Consider the following 24598-nt stretch of genomic DNA (forward strand, 5'->3'; position numbering starts at 1 on the left):
CATAGCATGACAAAATAACGAAATTGCTGGATCCATGCTAACGCAGGGGAAACATGAGGGGAAATTAAGGGAGATCTAGCTGGGTAGATCACCAAAATAAACGATACAATCTGGAGAAGAAACAAAGCTGAGTGGTTGCTGGAACTGTTATTGGTATTGAAGAATACAATCATCTGTTCTGATCTGTCATACATGGAGTTTTTAAAGCTAAAACAGTACTTAAAAAAACACTTAATTTAGCTTCTAACTACCAGTCAGGGGAATTACTGACCAAATAAACAGACAAAGAAGAAATAACAACGAGTGGTTATTGCAGCACATAAACTATACACACTCTACTAGACATCCTACTGAACTCAACAACTACCCATCGATTCCTCTAAAGGATCATTTGAGACCCAAAAACAGCCAAAAGCTAAACCTGTAACCAGGAGAGGGAATATTGAGTGGGAAAATACAATTTCAAACAAGAGCTCACAGATGCATTATTTCAGTAGCTTGCGGCACTAATGTTCTTGTAGCGCAACTCTTCCTTCCTGTAATCTATTTCCATCAATATTTTGAGCCCTAGGACTCTAGGAGGACTTCCCTAGGCTACAACAAGTGTAGAAGATCAGCTCAAGAGAGTTTAAGTGGCCTGAAACTCAGATATAGTGGAACCCCTTTTCTACTGTCTTATGTGCTCTGTATCATATCAAATCCAGATCTGAGGTGAGACCTGATTCTGCTCCTTCTTCCTTTCATTTTTCATAGCTACATCTGCTTTTCTCCTACGTCATTCTCCTCTACTTGAAGAAAACTAATCTTCGAATTATTTGTATAAAATCTGGTGGATACTGCTTGTAGTCATCATCATTGCCTTCGTTCACAGAAATTAAGTCGACAATTCAAGATCTTCTGAGCACTGTGATCAATAAGAAAGAATTTCCACTTCACTTTAAAACTTTGAATTTCTCTTTCACAGTGTAAGAATTATGCCAATCAAGATTTCCTTAATCATGGCCCTCACTGCCCCAATTTTGTTAAGATGAATCTTGATGTGGTAAAATTAGCTCAAGAGAGTGTGAGGCAACTGGAAAGAGATTCTGAATTTTAGCTAGCTGATTCCATCAGCCCAAGTCTGAGCCGATTGCCAATAACACATTAATACCTGTTAAAGTTCTGTACATACAGCAGGGGAAGTTTTGTATTTTCTCTTGTGGTGTTGCTAGCAGTAGGAGTGGTTGCGATAAATCATGATAGGAGGAGTTCCTATCGTGAAGTGTCTTTACTGTGTCCTTGTTTCATTGTTGCTTACTTTCCTTTATTAATTTTAACCTGAGCTGTATTATAAGTAGGTTTCCTATGTAGACTACAATTCTTACATTGTGGTTTATTAATAATATACAGTCCATGATAGAGTAACTAATCTGGACTATAGTGGTTCAGTAATTCCCTTTCTCCTTCCATCATCTCTCTTTCCCTCTATTATCTTCGAGCATTTTTTACTGGTAGGTTCTTGATTCCTCTCTAGTTACATGGTATCAGAGCTTCAATAATCAACCTCAACATTAGATTCTGGTTTTGAAAGTCTTAAGGACTCTGAGAGTGTTCGAGGGTTGCAGCACCCTATGCTGCCTAGTACCTACCTAAGGCCCTAGTTGATGGTGATATAATGATAAACTAGGGTCCCTTTTATCAATATATTGGATTCCAAGAAGGAATCAGATTCTGTACTTGTGAAGCTGGCGGCAGGTTCGGAATTTTTTTTCTGATCTTCACTTCATATCAGGCCAGTAGTTAATGCTCAAGTTTCAGGGGTTTGTTGACCTAAGTGGATGTGCATTCGACCTTGTTTTCATACTAATTAAAGCTGACCTTGTTTTCATACTGATCCAAGTTTCTGATCTTTTCCAATTGGTTTTCACCCCTCTTAGACCAGGCAGTACTCTGTTTTGGGGGATTTTTCAGAGCCTAGGTTTCTGCAATTGATTTGGATCTGACCAGCAGATCCCTATGATGTTTTAGGACATTGTTAACCTTTATTAGAAGGGCCAATCTGTTTCCCTAGTCAGTGCAAACCAATCTGTTTTCATTGCTAGAAGGAGCATCGTGGATAACATCATCTTGTGTTATGAAATAATTAGGGGCTTTGATAGGAAATCCCACTCCTCCACCGCGCTGCTCAAAATTGACATCCACAAAGCTTTTAACTCCATCAAATGGGAGTTCATCTTTAGAGTCATCCTCTAGATGTCCTTCCCCCTCTCTCTTGGGGATCTACTCCTATATCTCCACCCTCCGCTTTTCTGTCTTGGTCAATGGTAGCTCGGCAGGTTTCTTTAACTCTTATGTGGGCATCAGACATGGCTGCTCCCTTTCCCCTTTCTTTTTTGCATTTTGTTTGAGGTTCTTTCTAGATCTATCCAATCTTCCACTGACCAGTACCTCATCTTTCCCATTCCTAAATGCAAGTCCCTTCTGCTCACCCATCTCGCCTTTCCTGATGATTCTACTGATCTTCTCCAAAGCTGACCCAAGATACATCTCTCACATTATGTCCTCCCTCCACCTCTTTGAAAAGCTCTCCAATGTTCACATCAACCTCCTTAAATCCCGTTTCTTCCTCGCTGGGATCTCTGATTCTTCTAAAGCTCGTCTCCTGGAGATGACAGGCTTCTCTCAGGCTTCTCCCTCTGTCCTCTCCCTATTAAGTACTTTGGATTGCCACTTATTACTGCCAGGCTTTTGGCCCATCCTTGCACATCAATGCTTGACCTCATAAAAAAAGGTTGCAACTCTGGAAAAAGAAACTCCTCTCCAATGCTAGTAGCCTTGAACTTATCAGATCGGTGATCCAATCCATGTACCTTTATTGGTCTGGCAATTTTTTCCCTCCCCTTCTCCAATATCAACACAATTGAGTCCCTCCTTTACTCCTTCCTCTGAAAAGGGTTGATTTCTCCAAACTCTTCTATCCAATTAATTGGGAACTGTGTGCCTTCCCAAATCGGAAGGAGGCCTAATGAGAAGTTAATACTATGGGCATCCTTAAACTCTTCTAGAGGATTGCTTCAAAGCAAAAAAGCACCTGGGTTTCATGGGTTTACTCCTCTCTCTTCAAGATAGACTCTCTCTAGACTGCCTCCAATTCCACTTATGCTTCTTGGTCTCAGCACTAGACCCAAATCGCTCGAGGCCATTCTCGACTCCATTATGGTTCCTCAGCCTCTCTATGGTTTGATCCCTAGCACCCTCTTGTTTTGTGAGCCCTAGATCTATTTACTCCTCAGGTCTTAGTTGGTCTACCACAGTTGACATCATTGTTCAAGATGGTAACTGGGCCCCTCCCAATTCTCCCCCTCCCATCGCAGACATTTGGTCTCCTCTTCCACTAGGCCACTAAGGCAGCAAGATTTTACTCTTGGATTCCTTCTTCTTCTGGCTCATTTAGCTCCCCCTCAGCTTAGGAATTTATCCGTTCCAAAACCCCCTGGTCCCCTAGCATAAGATCATTTGGTTTAAAGGCCACATCCCCTGCTAAAGCTTCACTGTTTGGTGCACAATCTCCAACTAGTTTGCCACCCAGTCTTTTTTTTATCTCCCACCACATCCAGGTCCCTTCCTCTTGCTGTCTCTGCTGGAAAGGTACCGAAGATGTGGACCACCTTTTCTTCTCCTGCACTTTCTATTCCGTGGTCTAGAAGAAGTTTCTTAGTGGTTGCTATCCTTCGAGAAGAAGAGTACTCCCTCTGAGTAGAGAATAGATTTGGGTTGATATGACTTATGCTGGTTCATCCATTTGTGACACTGTCAGAAAGCTTACCATCTGCACCACCATTAACCATATCTAGATGGAGGAGAATCTTCGTAGATGGACCTCCAACTCTCGTTATTTTTACAAGATATTGAATGCCATCTATTTCGATGTCTCCTCCAAGATAGCTTCTTAGTGCTCCTGTCTTATTAGAACTACCCCAAGGAACAGGCTAATTGTTATATCCTGGGGTCTCCCCAATACTTTTCTCTCCCCTCCCCCCTTAGCCCCCTTCTGTCCCTTTTGGTTTGTCGCATTTGTACTTAGTTTAGCCCCCCTCCTGGCTCTCGGGTTTGTTCCTTCTTGGCTTGCTCCTCCCCCCTTTTCATCCCTTATATATTCTTTCTCCTCTTATTAATGAATTAATTTTCTTCATCCAAATAAAAAAATTCATGAAGTCTAAAGTAAAAGTAGATGAATGCCCTGTTGTCCTTCATATCATAATTAATTAGGGCAAAAGCTTGTAGATAGGCCGCATAGGTGGTTACAACCAAAGATCAACAATAGTCATGTAATGGATTATCAAACCATAGATTAAATGGAGGAGATTACAAGTTATTAGTGCTTTGATACTATGTGTTACTACCGAGAATCTATATAAGGCTAAGCGCCTATCCTGCACAAGCACAGAAGGCAAAAGCCCGGAGGTGGCTCCGGGATTAGTCCTCTAACGCCCAAGTTAGAGACCCATAGAACAGTGTTTTCACAGGAGTAATGGTGTGAGCTTATTAACTTACCCGTTCTGTCTTTTAGGGTTCCTTCTTATAGAATTACCCCTTTTTCTAGTCCTACTGGGATACATCTTCCTACTTAATAGGGAATATTCCCTATCCGGGAATCTCTTCCTTAGGTAGTTAGAGTCCTCGTGGCCTCTATCAGTTGAGGGGGACTCCAGTCTCCCCCTCCTTTTGATCTCCGGAGTTATGGTCATAGTGAGTATCCCTCGGTTGGGCACCACGTGTCCTTCCCTTGGTTGCCACATGTTCTTACTTCACTGGGTGACTAATTTGAGCGTATCAGTAGCCCCCTTACTCCCACTAAGAGACCCTTCTAGTGGGAGTAACCACTTCTTCCCTCCTTTTCATTCTCTTTCATATGCTCCTTCGGCCTTCTTCCTTCGGCTTCGGCTTCGGCTTCGGCCTTCGTCCTGTCCGAGACAAAGACTTTCGGTCAGGTTTGTTTGGCCTTAGCCTAAGCCCCCAACCGAGTTGTGGGCCTTTGGTCAGGTCTGCTCCGCTTTGGCCTGAGCCCCCAACCGAGGAGTTAACCTTCTGTCAGGTCTGCTCGGCCTTAGCCTGAGCACCAAACCGAGGTGTCGACCTTCGGTCAGGTCTGCTCGGCCTTGGCCTGAGCCCCCAACCGAGTAGTGGACCTTCGGTCAGGTCTGATCGGCATTGGCTTGAGCACCTAACCGAGGTGTGGACCTTTGGTCAGGTCTGCTTAGCCTTGGCCTGAGCTCCTAACTGAGGTGTGGACCTTCGATCAGGTTTGCTCGGCTTTGGCCTGAGCCCCTAACCTAGTTATGGACCTTCGGTCAGATCTGCTCGGCCTTGGCCTGAGCCCCTAACCGAGGTGTGAACTTTCAGTCAGGTTTGCGCGGCCTTGGCCTAAACCCCCAACCGAGGTGTGGATCTTCAGTCAAGTCTGCTCGGCCTTGGCCTGAGCCCCCAACCAAGGTGTGGATCTTCAGTCAGGTCTACTCGGCCTTAGCCTGAGCTCCCAATCGAGGTGTGGACCTTCAATCAGGTCTGCTTAGCCTTGGCCTGAGCACCTAATCGACGTGTGGACCTTCGGTCAGGTCTACTTGACCTTGCCTGAGCCCCAACCGAGGTATGGGATCCGAGGTTTAGTACTTTGTTCGTGTGCTTTGCTTGAGTGTGCTTCGAGAATCTTGCACAGATGACGTGTACTGTAATTAATGAGGTTGGGGAGTCGTATCGCCACCCCTTTGCTAACAAATAGTGCCCCTTTCTCTCATTTTGTCATCTTCTACTCATTTCTCAAACCTTTTGTCCTTCGTCCTTAACCGTCCTCTGATCTTCGGTTCAACCTCAGTGATTTCAGAAGTAAGTTCATATCTAGCTCTTTAGGTAGAGGCCCCTCGTCTTCTGAGGGTGCCGTGTCAAGGCGTCGCAGCCCTAGACAGATCCGAGGGATGTCTTTGGACTCCTCCTCCACACCCACTTCTTCGGGTGCCTCCTCTTCTTCCACTGCCAGTGACCTGAGTTGTGAAGGTATAAGGGAGGAGCTTCTCGAGTCTCAAGCCCAGGCAAATGAGTCCCTGGCCATTGAGGCCAGGAATATTGTGTCGACCATGACCAAAGATGAACTAGTGGAGCTTCGTGCTTCCTATAGTATCCCGGACGAGTTCGTCCTTCGACTACCGAGGCCCGAGGATAGAGCTAGCTATAGAAACCTTGAGGAGTTTTGCTTTTGTCGAGATGCCTTCAAGGTCGGGCTTTGGCTTCCTCTCTATCCTTTCTTTGGCCAAGTGTTTCGGCAATATAGCATCTGTCCTGCCCAACTGACCCCAAATGGGTGGCCACAGGTTCTCAGCTTCATCGTCTTCTTTTCTCGGATGGGGAGACCCCTCTCCCTTCCTCTTTTCCTCAACTGTCTATCTCTCGATTCTAGTAAGGGGGATTTAGGTTGGCACTCCTGCCCTAAGAAAGATCTCTAACTTTTAAACCGATACTCAACCTCAATACATAGTTGGAAGTTGAAGTATTTTTTTGTGAGGGTGCCCGAGGGGTTCCCCCTTGGTAATATTTAGGACATCCCTGATCTGAAGGACGTGAACTTTGCACCTACCCTTTTAGGGACAGATACAGTGTCATTTTTTATGGCTAAGGATAAGACCCTCCGTCAGCCTATCGAGTCTAGTACCTCCAATCGGATGCCTTTTTGTTCCGGTTCAGGCTTAGCCCAGGTGAGTCCTAGGTCTGCCCGAGACTCTTTTTGCTTCGGATTATCTCTTCCTCATACTAATCTCGATCATCTTCATTATAGTGCAACTCTCTAAAGCATAAGCCAGGGCAGTGCGGTCAAGAGGTAGGCTCAGCTAAGGAAGCCAAGGCCTAAGACACCCAACAAAGACATCAGAAGAAGGGGAAGAAAAGGGGGGCTTCTACTATTGATGCCCTCTCGAAGAAGAAGGCCAGAGTCGGCGATCCCACCGCTTAGGCTATCCAGGCTCTAGAGGCCCTTAGTTGCGGTATATCCACTCCTCGGGCCGCTTCTCTCGGTACCGATTTTTAAAGCTCAAGAGTGAGTTAATCTCGAGCTAAAGTCGGATTCGTCCCTCTCTGGTCCATCAAGGAGGACGAGACACTGTCCATCTGGCGAGTTGCCCTGGAGCTTGTGCAGAAGGGGAGCCTGCCTGGAGATGCTAGCGAGGCTCAAAACCAAGGGACCAAGGCTATGGTCACTAGTACTTGCGTGTTTATGGCAGCGGTAATCTTCAGCTTTCGGCTTTGAATTTTTCCTTTTTCATTATAATTTTTTTTTCTAACTATGTTGATCTCTTTCAGGCTCAAAATTAGGTGGGTCAATTGATTATCCGAGCCAAGGCCCTAGCCCTAACCTAGGACCTTGAGGTGTCCGAGAGTGAGAAGTCGACCCTCAAAAAGGAGCGTATAGTCCTCCTGGAAAAGGTGGAGCATCTGGAGACCGACCTCCTTGGCACCTAATAGGAGTACAATCGAAAGCTTAAGGAGCTAGAGGAGTAGATGGTCGTAAAGCAAAAGGAAGCCGAAACCAGAGCTGTCAAAGCTATAAGGCTTCTGAGGACTTTTGGCAGGTGGTCAAGCGTGCCATTGCCCCTGGGTTTATCATTGGCGCTATCGACGTTTGAGACTATATCCTCGAGCATCACCCCGAGATATCTTTCGAGGGGAGTGACCTCATCTTTGAGGAAGAGGACGTTGGCGTAGCTCCAACCGCCACTAAGTCACAGACGAGGAGGAGAGTGGCAGCGAGAGAGAGGGGGTTCAGCTGTCTCGCGAGGTCCCTTCGACTCCTGGGTGTGGCGACTCTGACCGAGATGTCGCCGAGCTACTGAAGATGAGGCCACCCTTCCGATAGATGCTCCATGAGGCACTTCTCTGGTGTTCTTTTTGGCCTTTGGGCCTGCTCATGTAGTTTGGTGGCCTTTGGCCCTTTTTTTTTTTCTGTAACTTGGCCCTTCGGGCCTATCTTTGTAACTTCGACCTTCGGGCCTTTATGAATGAACTTATGGATCTTTTTACTTTCCATATTATCTTCGTTCCCTTTTTCTTGTATTCCCAACGTTTAGTCTCGAATCCGTAGGACCGCCATGGTCCCTTTGGCCCATAGATAGGGATGAAGGCCGAAGCTTTTATGCCAATTTTTCCCTAGTATAATGTGTGCTTTGGGCTATTCGAAGCATAGAGGATGACTTGGTATGTTTCTTTGTCTGATGAAAGCTGAAGCTCCTTCATAAGTAGATAACACCAAGTGTCGGGTTTCCACTCGGCTCCAGTCGAGGATATTTCCTTCCGATCAGGTTATCTCGGTTTTGGCCTGAGCCCCCAATCTGAGGGAAAGACCATGAACTTCGGCTTGGACCTTCGGTCAGGTCTGCTCGGCCTTGTCCTGAGCACCAAATAGAGGCTTGGACCTTCGATCAGGTCTGCTCGGCCTTCGCCTGAGCACCTAACCGAGGCTTACCTTTTTTAACCATAACTATTACCCAGAATCGATTACCGTAAACCAGCTTGTATATAAAAAATCCTCCGAAACACTCGGGGATGGAACACTAAAGATTGAATATGTTTAAAAAGCAGCAAATATTAAGTGTAAAAAACGACTAAGTAACAAAATGACTAAGTAAATGTGTAAATGTGCACACCACTGCTACTGATAGAATTTTCTCAAGTTCTTCGAGTTCCATAATTGGGGGACCCTTTCTCCCCCCGTAGTCTCTAGATGATAGGACCCTGGTCATATTATCCTGGTGACTCTGTAAGGCCCTTCCCAATTTTGAGCTAACTTTCCTTAATACTTCGGGTCCGATACCTTCACCCTTCTTAAGACAAGGTCGCCCATTCTGAACTCGTTCCTTCAGACTTTTGAATTGTAATGCCTTGCAACCTTCTGCTGGTAGGCTACGATCCTTTCCTGCGAGGCTTCTTGTACTTCATTCAGGAGGTCCAGATTAGATCGAAGCCCTTTGTCGTTTTCTTCTTTATCATAGTACTGAACTCGATGGGTCATGGCTCCTACCTTAACTGGGAGCACAGTTTCGGTGTCGTAAGTTAAATTGAAGGGTGTTTCTCCAATTGCTGATCTTTCAGTTATACGTAAGGCCCAAAGGATGCTATGTAGCTCATCTACCCATAGACCCTTGTCATCATCCAGTCTTTTCTTTATTCCTTAGAGCAAGGTATGATTGGTTACCTCTGTCAATCCGTTGGTCGATGGATAATCGACGGACGTTTTCTTGTGGTCAATGCCGAGGGCCTCACAGAACAAACCAAAAGTTGGGTTAGCAAATTGAGTTCCATTGTCTGTGACTACCACTTGGGGGATCCCGAATCGATAAACCACCGTCGTCTCAAAGAAGTCCCTTATATTCTTCTTTGATATCATGGCCAGTGCTTCGGCTATTGCCCACTTTGTGAAGTAGTCTACCGTCACCACAATAAACTTTCTTTACCTTGTGGCTAGGGGGAATGGGCCCAGGATGTCCATTCCTCACATGGGAAATGGTATTGGACTTGACATGGAGGAAAGCTCGGTGGCATATTATCGAGGGATGGGGGCGAACATTTGATACCTTATGCACTTCTTGACGAACTCCTCCACGTCTTTCCTCGTGGTCGGCCAGAATAGGCCCTACCTCAGCACTTTGTGGGCCAAGGCCCGGGCTCTCAGATGTTGTCCACATATCCCTTCTTGCACCTCTCGAAGAGCATATTCGGCATCGACAGGGTCCAAGCACTTTAGGTATACTATGGTGAACCCTATCTTGTGCAACGTCTCATCCTTCAATAGGAACCGTGCTGACCTTATTCGTACCTTCCTCACCTCGTCCCGGTCCTCGGGGAGCTCTTCGTCCTTCAAGTACTTAACTACGGGATCCATCCAGCTAGGGCCATTCTCACTAACGGGTAATACCTCTTAGGCACTTTCGATCCTTGGTTAAGGTAATACCTCGAAATATACCGAATGTCTGAGGTCCATGAAGTCCGAGGTGGCCAACTGGGACAATGCATCAACACTGGCATTATCCGCCCGTGCCACCTGCCTTACCTCGAACTCCTTGAAGGCCGACACTTTCTCTCACACCGTCTTCAGGTATTCGGCCTTCCTTTGTTCCTTTGCTTTATAGTCTCCATTCACTTGTCGCACCACGAGCTGCGAGTCACTGTGTACCACTAACCCTTATACCTTCAATGCCCATGCCAGATTAATTCTGACTATCATTGCTTCGAATTCAGCCTCATTATTGGAGGCATTGAAGTCGAATTGTAGGGCATATTCGATCTTGAATCCTTCAAGGCTGATTAGTATGATCCCCACGCCGCTTTTCGTTCTGTTGGACGCACCATCCACATACAATGTCCAAGTCTTTTCTTCCCGAGCCTCAATAAGCTCCTGGGGGTTCATCTAAGAGCATTGTCTAGGCTATAAAGTCTGCTAGGGCCTGTGCTTTTATCGTGGTTCTCGATTTGTATTGGATGTCAAATTCTCCCAACTCTATGGCCCAGTTTACCAATCGGCTAGATATATCTGGCTTCTGCAGTATCTTCTTCAGAGGTTGGTCCGTGAGTACTCATACCGTGTGTGATTGAAAATAGGGTCTCGGCTTTCTTGCCACTATCACAAGGGCATATGCCACCTTCTCCATCTTTCTGTATGTTGTTTCTGCATCCAAGAGGGTTTAGCTAACATAGTATATTGATCGTTGTTGTCTTCCTTCTTCCTTTATCAGTATCACACTTACTACCACTGTCGATACAGCTAGGTATAACTGCAGGGTATCCCCAGTGTTTGGCTTCTTCAGTAGCGGGGGCATCGTTAAGTACTCCTTCAGCTGTTCGAAGGACTTCTCGCATTCCTCCGTCTACTCGAACTTTTTGGATCCCTTCAAGGTTTTGAAGAAAGGAAGGCACTTGTCAGCTAACAGAGACAAACCGTCTTAGGGCAACAACTCTGTCTATCAGCTCCTAGATTTGCTTCACATTTTACGGTGACCACACATCTCGGATGGCCTGTATTTTCATCAGGTTGGCTTCGATCCCCCTTTTCGAGAATATGAAGCCGAGGAACTTCCCCGACGCTACTCCAAATACGCACTTTGTTGGTTCAGCTTCATACCGTACTAAATCAGTACTTGGAATACCTTCTCTAAGTCTCGGATATGGTGTCCTGCCTTTAGGCTTTTCACAAGCATGTCATCCACGTACACCTCCATGGTCTTGCCGATCATCCCTTTGAAGATCTTGTTCACTGACCTTTAATAAGTGGCCCTTGCATTTTTTAGCCCGAAGGGCATCACTTCATAATAATACAACCCCCCTTGGGTTACAAAGGACATCTTTGGGACATCGACCTCACACATCTTGATCTAATTGTACCCTGAGTATGCGTCCATAAAGCTCAATGCCTCGTGTCCTGAAGTGGTGTCGATGAGCAGGTCTATCTTCGACGGGGGTAGCTGTCCTTTGGGCTAGCCTTGTTTAAATCTGTGAAGTAATGCATATCTTCTATTTCCCATTTTCCTTCGGGACCATCACCACATTGGATATCCATTCAGGGTATCGGATTTCACGGATGAACTTAGCCTTTACCAACTTCTCTACCTCTTCATGTATCTTCTGCTGCCTCTTAGGGGTAAAGATTCTCTTCTCTGCTGTATCGGCTTCTTAGTCCGGTTGACACTCAGATGATGCTCATTACCTCTCAGGCTATTCCAGGCATGTCCGAGGCTGACCAGGCGAAGACGTCAGAATTATCTCGGAGGAATGAGATGAGCTTTTCTCGTTGTTGCCTTGGCATTAAGGCCCCAACATGGAATTGGCGAGTGTTATCCCCTTCTTCAACGTCGATTGGATCAGCTCCTCAGCTGGTTCCCCCCTTTGATAATTAGTGTCATCGCATAGATCTTCTATCGGGAGCTTCTCGCCTGCCCTTTCTTTTCCCCACAAGGTTTTGGAGTAGCACTTTCTGGATACTTTTTTATCACCGCGGCATTCGCCAAAACCATTGAGTTGGGAACTTCATCTTGAGGTGTGGTGTGGAGATGACAGCTTTGAGTAGGTTCAAGCTTACTCTTCCCAGGATGGCGTTGTATGCCGAAGTGATGTCTATTACCAGAAATTTTATTATAACTGTTACCTAGCAGTCCCCCATGTCCGCTCTTACTGGTAATTCAATTGATCCTTTTACCTTAACCGAGGCACCTGGCAACGGGTGTTCAACCTTCTTCAACTTTTCTTTGTTCAAGCCCATCTTTAGGAAAGCTTCGAGGAATAGGATATCATCTGAACTACTGATATCCACCAAGACGCTTTTTACTCTACAGTCGACTAGGGTCATGGTGATTATCAGGGCATTGTCATGCAGTGTCTGCACCCCCTCCAGATCATCATCTGAGAAGGAGATAACCGTCCCTGTCTTAGCCTTCTTGTTTGACTATTTGGCCACATGTACGCTCCTTGCATAGGCCTTTGCTTTCTTGGTCGAGATGAAAATTTCTCCAGTGGCCAAGCCTCCTTTGATAGTGGGTATAACCCTAGTTGGGCTTTTATGATTATCCTGGGGGGGACGATCAGCTTCCTCGGGGGTCCGGTCCCTTTTCCGTTCCTGGTTGCCTTTGCAGGCTGGCCCCCTTTTTTCACGACGGCCTTTGTCATCCCTTTGGCTGTTGTCCCTTAGGTCATTGCCGTCTTGGGCGTCTTCCTTTTTACTATCTATAAATCGACCCAGATATCCTCTTCAGATCATTCCTTTTATTTCTCCCTTCAGGTGCTAACAATCTTGGTGTTGTGGTCGTGGTCCTTATGGAAGTAGCAATATTTGTCCATATTGCGTCTCTTGGGATGTCGTCCTATATTCCCAGGCCACTTCATGGCTCTGGCATCCAGGGAGTCTTTTATTTACATTAGCACGTCCGTCCTCCTTCGGTTTAAGGGTGCATACCTTTCAAACTTCTTCTGCGGGTTGGGTGCCCAGTCACATTCAAACCTTCGTCTCTTGCTCTCGGAAGGCTTATTATCACCTCTTGAGGTCCTTTTCCTCCCCGCCTTTCCTTCAGCTTCTTTGTCAGCCTGAAGGGTTTCCTCCATCTGAATGTACTTATCGCACCGAGCCCTTAACTCAGCTAGGTTCCTTAGTGTATGTTTCGCCAGAGACCTTTTTAGCTCTTTATCTTCGACGCCTCCCAACAGGGTCGTAACTCTTCCTTCAGGTCCAAACCTCTGATCGTGATCTTCTCCTGCTGGAAGCGCTTCATGTAATTTCACAGTGACTCCCCTTCATACTGTTTGACATTGGTCAGGTTCAATGTGGTCTTTTGAAAGGGTTGGTTGCTCACGAAGAAGTAACTCAAATCACTGAAGCTATGAATTGATTTCATCGACAGGCGGTTATACCATAGCTTTGCCGCTCCTCTGAACGTCACAGGCAAGGCATGACACATGATGTTTTTGAAGACTCGGTGGAACTATATCACGACCTTGAAGCATTTCAAATGATCGATGGGATCCCCAGACCAGTCGTACGTGTCATACTTGGGTAGATGAAACCTAACCGAGAGCGGATCCCTCATAGCCTTATCGGCTAGAGCCATATCATTAGTGAGGTCCGACTTGCGAGTGCCTGTCTGGTTTTTTGTTACCTTCTGGATTTTGTCCTTCAAGTCTAGGATCATCTTCTTCAACCCTAGGTCTTCACGTCTCTGACCGTCTCCTTGGAGTGGTTCTTCATGCCTAACCCCTGTGGCGCACCGTGTCCTTTCTTTAGGTGTGGGGCTTTCCCTTGTTGTTCGGTTTCGAGGATTCCAGTCGGATCTTATCGACCCTGAGCTGCTTCTGTCCTCATCTTAAACTCGCTCTATTTAGACATGGGAGCCTCGTGCTACTCTATTGATCTTCTGAGAGATGGCCTTGGAGACCTCCTTCATTATCTTGGCCATTCGGTAATAGTTCTCCTGAAGGGCATCAAACTGCTCCTTGGTCACATATTCCTGTGCCCTAGGAGGGTGTGGAGGATTACTATCTTTATGCACTGAGTGTCTGACCGAGCGCTGGTCCCTCGTGGAACCTTTCCGATCATTGTTTTCCCGTTCTTCACCGATGTCCACTGGGGGGGAGAGATTCTGAAGGTTCTCCCTTATTCATATTTATGCTAGGCGCTACTCTTGTTTTCTTCCGATTATAGGTTTTCCCCACTATTACTTTGTCATTCCCACAGATGGCGCCAATCTGTTACTACCGAGAATCTGTATGAGGCTGAGTGTTGATCCTGCACAAGCACAGAAGGCAGAGGCCCAGAGGTGGCTCCGGGATTAGTCCTCTGATGCCCAAGTTAGAGACCCGTAAAACAATGTTTTCATAGAAGTAATGGTGTGAGCGTATTGACTTACCCGTTCTGTCTTGAAGGGTTCCTTCTTATAGGATTACCCCTTTTCCGAGTCCTACTGGGATCCGTCTTCCTACCTTTGTGGGGAATATTCCCTATCCGGGTATCTCCTCCTCACGTAGTTAGAGTCCTCGCAGCCTCTATCAGTTGACGGGGACTCTAGTCTCCCCCTCCTGATCTCCGGAGTTATGGTCATTGTGGGTATCCCTCGGTTGGGCACCACGTGTCCTTCCCTTGGATGCCACGTGTTCTTGCTTCACCAGGTGACTAATTTGAGCGTATCACTATGTAACAATATCTTAGACTAATAACCAACAATCACAAAGGGAGAGGAAGAAGTTCACATAATCGTGACTAGCTGTCTCCTGTGCATTTATTTGCTAATAAAGTTACAAAAGAAAAAAGAAACAAGGAAATTGTGATCTATCCTAAGTAGGGGTGTCAATTCGTGGCCCGACCCGGCCCGTTTATTAAACGTGTCGGGCTTGAGCCCGGCCCGTTTATAAACGGTCGGTCTCAGTCCTGATACTTGGACCGTCGGGCACCCGACCGAGACCGACCAATTAAGACCCGACCGAGACCGGTCTATTTTACACCGGCCTGGCCCTACCCGGTTGTAAGATTACTATTCTACCCCCATATGAAAGAGTTAAAAAGAAAAAAACCAAAAACCCTAGTGTTAAGTATTAACCTTCTCTTCTCTTCTCTTCGTTTAACGGAAAGGAAGTGCCGCGGCCGCCGCTGTGCTCTGTGAGTCTGGGTCGAGCGTCGTCGTCGTAGTCGTCGTCTCACTTTCTGGGGGTCAGTGCGAGGCTGCGAGCTGCTGTGCTGTGCTCTGCGAGTCTGGGTCGAGCGTCGTCGTCGTCGTCGGCTGCGAGCTGCTGTGCTGTGCTCTGCGAGTCTGGGTCGAGCGTCGTCGTCATCGTCATCGTCGGCTGCGAGCTGCTGTGCTGTGCTCTACGAGTCTGGGTCGAGCGTCGTCGTCATCGTCATCGTCGGCTGCGAGCTGCTGTGCTGTGCTCTGCGAGTCTGGGTCGAGCGTCGTCGTTGTCGTCAGCTGCGAGCTGTTGTGCTGTGCTCTCCTTCAAAGAGGCTACTTCGTCCACGCCACTGCTCGAGATCCAGGTTGGCTCTCTCTCTCTCTCTCTCTCTCATGTATCTAGTTTTCTTTGTTTCAATTTTCTCCTTTTCCTTCTACCGTTCTATACAGTGATCAGTGGTCACCGTGGAAAGATTGGACTTTAACAACAGCTGCTCCCTTCAATCACTTTCTAACCAAACACATGTACACATTTCAGTACAAGAGGCCCTGATGGTGTTAGATATCTGAGGAACAGAGGAAGCTAGTATTGGTAACTTTTCTTTTGTTCCTAATATTTTATCTTGTTTTGTTACTCCTAGTATACATGCTAAGCTGATAAGAACATTGATAATAACACAGCCAACCCCTTAGCATTCGTGTATTTATTTATTTGTGTACTTCTGGATGGATCCAGATTGAGAGAAATGATCTTTTTTGATATCCACTTTATCTCACATTTTCCAGCTCTGGGGGATGATGAACCAGAGCCTTAACAGTGTACGCATTGTTATCCTTAGCCATCTTGATATAGTCCAATCTTTTGGTCATATTCTTTATTGTATGCTGTCAAGTAGTTGAGCATTTCATCTAGTTGATGTCTTCAAGAGTTGCATGTTTTTAAAGAACACCCAGGGTAATGTTAAACTGCTCAGTAAAGGCTGGAAAGATGTCGTGATTGAGTGTAATTTTGGTCTTAAGAGAACATGTGATGGTTGTGTTTCCATATGGCTCCTCTAAGATTTTTTTATTTTTTTGGCTCTTATAAATTTTTAAATCACCTTCTTTTCCTTTTTCCTTGCAACATATCTTTAATCCAATTAAAGATGTTGACAATGACTTACAATTTCACTTTGCCTGTTTTTTTTAATCAGTTTTTCTTCATCTTCTCGGGTTTCAACCATTATATCATTGCTTCAATTACAATTAAACTCAACAATTAAAGAAGGCCCGTTTAAAAACCGGTTACGCCCGTTTAACATTAAACATGTCCGTGGCCCGGTTAAGGCCCGACTAAAACCCGATTAAGGCTCGATTTTAGTGGCCCGATTATAGCCCGAGACCGACCGACCGAATATAAAGTGTACCATGCCCTCACTAACTAAGCCCAATTAGTTAAATGGGCGGACACGGTGCAACCTTTAAAAGTCTTCAAGCCCGATTAAGCCCGACCAAAACCGGACCGGCCCGACCGATTGACACCCCTAATCCTAAGAAGGAAGCAAGAAACTATAAGGAAATTCTAAGTAATTAGGGAAGAAATAAAATAAAAGAGGAACAAAAAAATAACATAATACTACGTGCAGCAAGGTGATTAACTTGGGTGCTAAGTCACCCAAGTTATTTAATCAATACACATACGTACCCTTTGTACCTGATGCAGCCCAAGCTTGTATCTGATAACCAGTCCTGTAACCGAAAGTCACCAAAACTCCAAGAACAGCTCTAAACTATCCAAATAACTTTGCTTCAATTCTACACTGCGATAGAATGAAGAAACAAATAAGATTGATCAAAGAAAGAGAGGTGAATACTTCATTCAATGATCAAAAGATGAGAAAACATACACAAAACCTGCAGAAATCTGCTAAGAAAGGCTAGCTGCCACTTCTATTCTTTCTAATGATGATTCCCCTCTTTTTGATACCTTTTTACATTATATATCCCAACGCTAATAGGTAGGGCGACCCTAAATGTCCATAATACCCCTCACTTAAAGTCCAACAGAATCTAAAAAAAAAAATTAAAATTACAAAAACACCCCTGTTTTAGCATTGGACTGGGCCAGAAATCGTGTCCTTGGTTTGGGTCACCAAATCAGCTCCGATTTGGCCCATCCCTGCCCTTAGCCTTACTGATCCCTGCATTTGTTTCGGGTGTTCCAGCCCTTTCATAGCTTCTACCTTGGACTCCAAAATAAGGTCAAAATCCATCTCTGGCTCCTCTGGCCTGGAGCCAGTGATGATCTCTAGGCTTAGCTCTGCATCAGGATCCCCCTCTTGAATTGAACTTGTCCTCAAGCTCAGGTTATCACCATGAAACGGATAGAGATTCTTCACATTGAACACATTAGTGATGTTCATATCATCTGGCAACTCCACTCTATAGGCATTAGAACCCAAACGCTCCAAGATCTGACATGGCCCAAACTTGCGCGGCTTCAATTTGTGATACTCCCCCATGGGATAGCGATCTTGGTTCAAATAAACCCACACATGATCACCCACTTCAAATGCTACCTCCCTTCTAGTCTTGTCAACATGCTCCTTATATTGTTGGTAGGCCTTCACAAGGTTCTGCCTGACCTGCTGATGTATGGCCTTCAAATCTTCCACCCTAGTCTCAACCCTCTTAGGTGCATGTCTAGGAGTAGGAATAGGAATCAGATCTAGAGGTCCTTTTGGATTGCTGCCATAAACAATCTGAAATGGAGAGAAACCCGTAGACCGATTAACAGAACAATTAAACTCAAACTCCACTTTGGCCAAAATAGAGTCCCAACTGCCAAAGGTCTTCACTTGAGCTCGCAACATGTTCCCCAAGCTCCTATTAACTACTTCCGTCTGGCCATCTAATTGTGGGTGGTAGGGGCTGCTAAAGTTCAAAGTTGTACCCAACTTCTTCCACAATTGCTTCCAAAAATGGCTTATGAACTTCGTATCCCGATCTGAGACGATGCTCAAAGGAAGTCCATGATGGTGCACCACCTCTAGGAAATACAAATCAGCAATCCTACTAGCATCCATGGTGTTCTTACAGGCAATGAAAACCACCATCTTGCTGAATCGGTCCACAATCATCATGATGCTGTCACACCCCTTCTGTGTCCGAGGCAAACCCAAGATAAAATCCATGGAAACATCACTCCAAGGCCCCTCTTGAATAGGCAAAGGCGTGTACAATCCCTGATTGTTGCTGGTCCCTTTTGAAGTCTGAAAAACACGGCAACGCTTCACAAATAATTGAGCATCCTTGTCAATGTCAGTCCAATAGAAGCATTCCTTCACCAACCAAGCAGTCTTGTCCTTCCCAAAGTGTCCCTAGTTGTGCAACTCCTATACAATCAATAGCCTCAAAGAAGTGTTGGGGATGCAAAGACAGTTCCCTCTGAACAAGTACCCATCCTCCATCACGTAGTCACATCTCTCCTGTTGCTCCACAGAGGTGACAATAGGACCAAAATCTTCATCAAGCTGAATAGTCTCTTTAAGCTCCTCAAAGCCTAAAGTCTCCACCCTCATCACAGACAGCAAGGAAGGCTTCCTACTCAGTGCATCTGCAACCTTGTCCATAGTTCCCGACTTGTGCTTGATAGAGAACACAAACTCTTGTAACGTGGACACCCACTTGTCATGTCTATCACTAGGCTTGTGCTGCCCTTGCAAGTATCTCAAAGCTTGGTGATCAGCGTATGGCACAAACTCCCGCTGAATCAAATAATGTCTAAAGTACTGTATTGCCTTGACAATGGCATACAGTTCCAGATCATAAACTGAGTAGTTCAGCTTTGCCCCACTAACTTTCTCACCAAAGTAACTCACGGGTCTACCTTCTTGGCTAAGCACTGCACCAATCCCTATCTTAGAAGCGTCACAGTCCACTTCAAAAATCTTCTCAAAGTTGGGTAGAGCCAACACTGGAGCACTAGTGAGCTTTTCCTTTATCTCCTCAGATACATTTTGTGTTTCAATGGTCCACTCAAAGTTGGTTTCCTTGAAAAAGTCTGTGATGGAAGCCGTAACGCTGCTGAAATCTCTGATGAAGCATCTTAAAAAACTTACCAACCCATGAAATGATCTAAAATCAAATGTGCTCATTGGAGTAGGCCAATCTCTCACTGCCTTGATCTTATCATCATCAGGCTTGATCCCTTCAGCAGATACCTCATAGTCCAAGAAAATCGGCTTTGGAGTCATCCAGATACACTTCTTTGGATTTGCATGCTTGCAAGGATTAAAGTATCGGTATCAGCGTATGGCACAAACTCCCGCTGAATCAAATAATGTCTAAAGTACTGTATTGCCTTGACAATGGCATACAGTTCCAGATCATAAACTGAGTAGTTCAGCTTTGCCCCGCTAACTTTCTCACCAAAGTAACTCACGGGTCTACCTTCTTGGCTAAGCACTGCACCAATCCCTATCTTAGAAGCGTCACAGTCCCATAAAAAATCTTGTTCCCAACCTTGATTTCCACTTTAGTTAGAGAGAAAAATGGTTGGCAGCAATTTTGGAACAAAAACACCTCAAAAAATTATGTTTTTCTAAAAAATTACCCATTTTGGCCATTTTATGACCATATCGGTACGTATCGGTGTGTATCTGTCGATACATACCGATACGCACCGATACATACCGATACGTATCGATACATATCGAAACGTACATTTCACTTCAATTTTGAATTTTTCACAGAGTATCGGTACGTATCGGTGAGTATCGGTGCGTATCGGTGTGTATCGGTACGTATCGTAGGATACGTATCGATACATAAGGGTCTTAACATTTTCTTGATACGTATCGGTATGTATCATGCCGATGCCTACCGATACGGCACGATACGCACCGATACTTAAAACCATGCATGCAAGTTGTTTTCTCTCAATGTAGTCAACACCATGCGCAAATGCTGAATGTGCTCATCGTCTGTCTTGTTATACACAAGAAGGGTGGTGGACAGAGGCCAATGGGAGAAGAGTCGAGGATGGCCGAAGGGTGGAAGTAGGGGGAATGGCCAGCAGAGGGAAGAAAAAAGGAAGAGGGGGTGGTGGAGGGGTTGAGGGAGGAGACAATGGAGCACCAGGTACGGCTGTCCAATGGGACCAGCGGCTGGGAAAGCGAGGGCCAATGCAATAGGCAATCAGTAGGAGGGCCAAAGAGGTCGGCAGGGGGGAGAGAGGTGGCGACAGAGGTGAAGGGGGCATGGGTTAGGAGGTTAAGGCATAGGCGCTGATTCTCGGAAGTTAGTCAAAGTCGGACCTTTTTTCAGCCCCATCTGATTTAAACATGTTAGATTTTGTAATTATTTAAGAAGTTGAGAATTAGATCCAAAGAAGAATAAAGGAGCAAAGAAAAATGTTAGAAAACCAGAGGTGGAACAAGCTGTGCGATAGATTCGATGAGTCTACCCCCACCAACTAATCTTATATATAATATTTCCGATTACAATCATAAAAGGAAAAGGAAACTAAGTCTTAGCTAAGAACTAACCAAACCACAATAGGAAACCGCATCTAGTTGCAACAGGAAAGACTAACTAACAAATATAGCTTAATAAGGACACACCACGGTATACATCTTTAACAGATTTTTAGGGCCGTTTGAGTAAAGATGCTTAAGTGGACTGTTTAGGAAACCTTTTCCAAAATAATTAATAATATGTTTTGTATAATTATACTTGCATGTTTATTATGCTTCTTATTACTTCTTACCCATTAATAGGTTTTGATATAGTGCCACAAGAGTATGTATACTTGTCACACCCTTGCTTTCTAGTCTTATTCGTGAGTGCCTTTCTCTAAGAGCAGTTCTGTAGTTCTTTTGTTGATCCTTCTTATAAACAAACATATGCTGCCATGGTGCTACCAATCATAGAGTAAGTCCATTCTCTCCAATCAGTAGCTCCCTCTTTGCTACCTTCTATGCTCTCTCTATTTTGTTTCTTCTTTTCTCTTCTTCTCTCTTTGTTTCTTCTTCTTTTCTCTTCTTCTCTCTTTGTTTATGCACCAATATTGTTGGTTGTTTTAGGTTTGAATCTGTCACAGCATTCAATTTAGAAATTTTGAGTCGTATTAAGAGAATAATGACCAATTTATACAAAGGTATTAGGTTGTGATGAGATTTCTAATTTTTTTTTATGTTTAACAATTCTTAAGAGTTTTAGTAGGATTATTTAAGTCTTTCAATTTAACAGTTAACAGTAGGTCTGATTAAGTTGGAGAATCCATAAGTACATAGAGTAGAATCAGATTTCGATAGGAAATAATTACTACTTGGTTGGGACATGTAGTCCTACTCATTTAGGGTTTTATCTTCTTGCTGTTTGGGGGCTTCCATTTGATCAAGCCCTTAGAATTCAGATCCACTGTGACCCTCTAGCTGTTTAGGGTTCTTAGGTTTACAAATTTCATACTAGGGAGTAATTCACCCTTTATTGAAATTAATTGATATTCTGGTTGGGTAATTCCAATCTTCTCCTCCCCTTGGGGGGGTGTAACCATCAAAATCTTTATTTGTGATTTTCCTTGGCTTTAACCTTAGAAATTGAAGGGCTAAAAACCCATATGCAACCCCTTAGTCAAGGGGATGAAAGCACAACATTGATGGATGAAATATGGAAAAAGAAAAAGAGTCTCCCCTTTTATTTAAATATTATTCAAATTTCTATTTTTCTAATTATTTAAATGTAGGCCATCATCGAATCAAAGAATATATTTCTACTAGTAGGTGAGCCTGTGGTGCAACGGTTAAGTTGCACTATAGCAACATGTTGGTCATAGGTCCGAGACTTGGAAACAGCCTCTTCTGCAAAGCAGGGGGTAGGCTGCGTACATTTGCCCCTCCCATACCCTGCAGTAGTGGGAGCTTCGTGCACTGGGTTGCTCATGTTTATGGGAAAAATAGTTTACAGCACAGCATTAGATGGCACAAAAGTATATCAAAGCAGACAAATATTTTTCAATGCATATATTTTTACTAAATAATCAGAAAAACTTCATCATAGAACATGTTCACAGTATACTGAAGTATGACCCTAGTAAAAGCAATATCGATACATAATTAAGTCATTCCCTGCATGATAAAATTTCAGCTATATATTTCCCACATTACTATCAAAAAAAGGTAAACTAGTCACTAATCTTTACTGAATCACCGCGTGAAATAGAATGCAGCCAAAAGGCAGGCCTAATACAGGTACAAGACTGACAGAAATCATAAAGCACAAACCTTAGATATACCCTCGATCTGATCTAGCAGTGAGATTATGTGGCGCAATGTAACTGACCGATACCATAACTGATGTAATTGCTTATTGCAGGAACCAGAAGCTTCTTTTTTGCATCTGCCAATTCAACTTTTAAGGTGGCAATGCTTTCAGCAGATTCACTAAACAATCTCAAGATCTGAAAGGGGAGGGATTAAGAAAATATACAGTGGTCAGTGGCCACCCATTACTTCAAAAACGTTGAGTGAAAATTAAAATATTCTCACCAAAGTAAAGAGAAGGCATCTCATTTCAATAGATTAACTGGATCCATGAACAGTAACTTTGACATCATAGAGGAATAAGATGGAGATATGCTTGGCACAGAGTTCGAGGGCAATTCGAACATTATTCTATTAGCTGGTTATTTATTTTATTAGAAGGATGTAGGGGGGAGAAATTTGTAACGTAAACTCTGATAGATTAAACTTTGTGGTTTTAATTTGGACCTACCTTAGATTGTCACCAGTAGGAGTTATTTTAAATCTATGACTATAGTTTGATTAGTTGGTTTGAGACTTGAATTTGATGAATTTTGTTATGAATGATTCTGTTGATATTTCATTGATCGTTTGATCAGCGCCCATGAGGGGCTGAACCCTTACCTGTATGGCTGCATCCCTTGCCTGTATGGCTGCATCTGGGTTGGGTCATGACACTAACAGCTAACACTTACTTGTCAACTTAAATTGAGCCAACATGGCTCACTAATGAACTGAACCCCTAAACAAATAAAAAATAAACCAAAACATAAAGAGACCCAAGTCATGGGCTAAGCAACCATCTTCTTCCTCCTTGAATATCTTTTTAATTCTACATCAATTGTCCTTTCCTCTATTTCCATTCCCAAGAATGTCACAGGCCATATCTGACCTAAAGTGGAAGCAAGCCATATATGAGGAAATGATGGCACTTGAGAAGAACTATACTTGGAAACTGGTTGATCTTCCTAGGGGATAGTTCCGCTTGGATGCAGGTGGGTCTACACAATCAAGTACAGATTTAATAATGTTACTGAGAGGTACAAGGCAAGATTGGTGTCCAAAGGGTACATTCAAGTGTATGGGATTGATTATCAGGAGATTTTTTTTTTCTTTTGTGAATAAGAATTTTTTTTTTTTTTTTTGGTGAATAAATAAATTCATTACGAAGAGAGAAAAATTACAACCCCAAGAACAAAGGCGGGGGGAGGAGAAGAGAAGACAAAACTCATAGGTGAGGGCCAGTCCTAATGATGGACCTAGGCAGCTCCCAGGAGTTTACAATATGACAATTTCTAGGGGAGGGGATGCATGAGGTAGAGACCCGAGAGATTTTTGCCTTGATATCAAAACAGATGGGGCTCCAAATCTTCTCCAAAGAGTGAGAATTGGAGGTCCATTTCTCCAAAGAGTGAGAATTGGAGGTCCATTTCCTATGGTTTATTTCCATCCAAATCTGATTGATGGTGGTGCAAAAGGCGAGCTTTCCCACAAGGTCACATATTGATTTTCCCTAAAAAGTCATATCCATCCAAATCCACTCCCTTTGGAGAGGAAGGATCCTTCTGTTTGCTGGCTAACATTTGGAGACAGGACAGGCGAAGAAGAGATGCTCAATATCTTTCGGTTCATTTCCACATAAGATACACATAGGGTCAACAGGGATACCTCTATGGATGAGGAATGATTTCGTGGGCAAGGTGTTGTTGAAAACTCTCTAGGCCAGAAATTTATTACCAAGGAGGGAGAAAAAAGGGGGGGTGATATACAACCCCTAAGGGAAAAGAAAGAAAAACTAAATCAAAACAGATGCTACATTCCAGAAGGGTAGGGAGGGGGAAGACAAAATGGACTAGGGGAGGCCCCAAGAGGAGGCAATATCAATGTTCCTTGGGGACCTGGCAACCAGAATGAGAGGCATAAGAGAGTTTGGAGGAGACTTCGAAGTAGATGACATTCCAAATCTTGTCAAAAGACCTGGAGTTGGAAGACCATCTACAAGGTTTTGCTCCATCCAAATGTGACTAATGGCCGCTCCAAAGGCAAGTTCACCAGCAATGTCACAAATGACCTTACCTGCAAAGGTCATGCCAAACCAAATCCATTCATAGGAGAGGGGAAGGGGAGATCTTCTGGAAGGCCAACAGTGGGCAG

At 44.4% G+C, this 24598-nt stretch overlaps 1 protein-coding gene across 2 annotated transcripts in view; it reads right to left on the minus strand.

Annotated features, from left to right (window-relative positions):
• Positions 1 to 24598, minus strand: part of LOC122084543 (exocyst complex component SEC8-like) — a 48716-nt gene that overhangs the window by 13260 nt on the left and 10858 nt on the right. The gene's annotated exons all lie outside the window — the stretch shown is intronic.

The sequence above is a fragment of the Macadamia integrifolia genome, chromosome 7 (genome assembly GCF_013358625.1).
Source record: "Macadamia integrifolia cultivar HAES 741 chromosome 7, SCU_Mint_v3, whole genome shotgun sequence".
Taxonomy (NCBI): domain Eukaryota; kingdom Viridiplantae; phylum Streptophyta; class Magnoliopsida; order Proteales; family Proteaceae; genus Macadamia; species Macadamia integrifolia.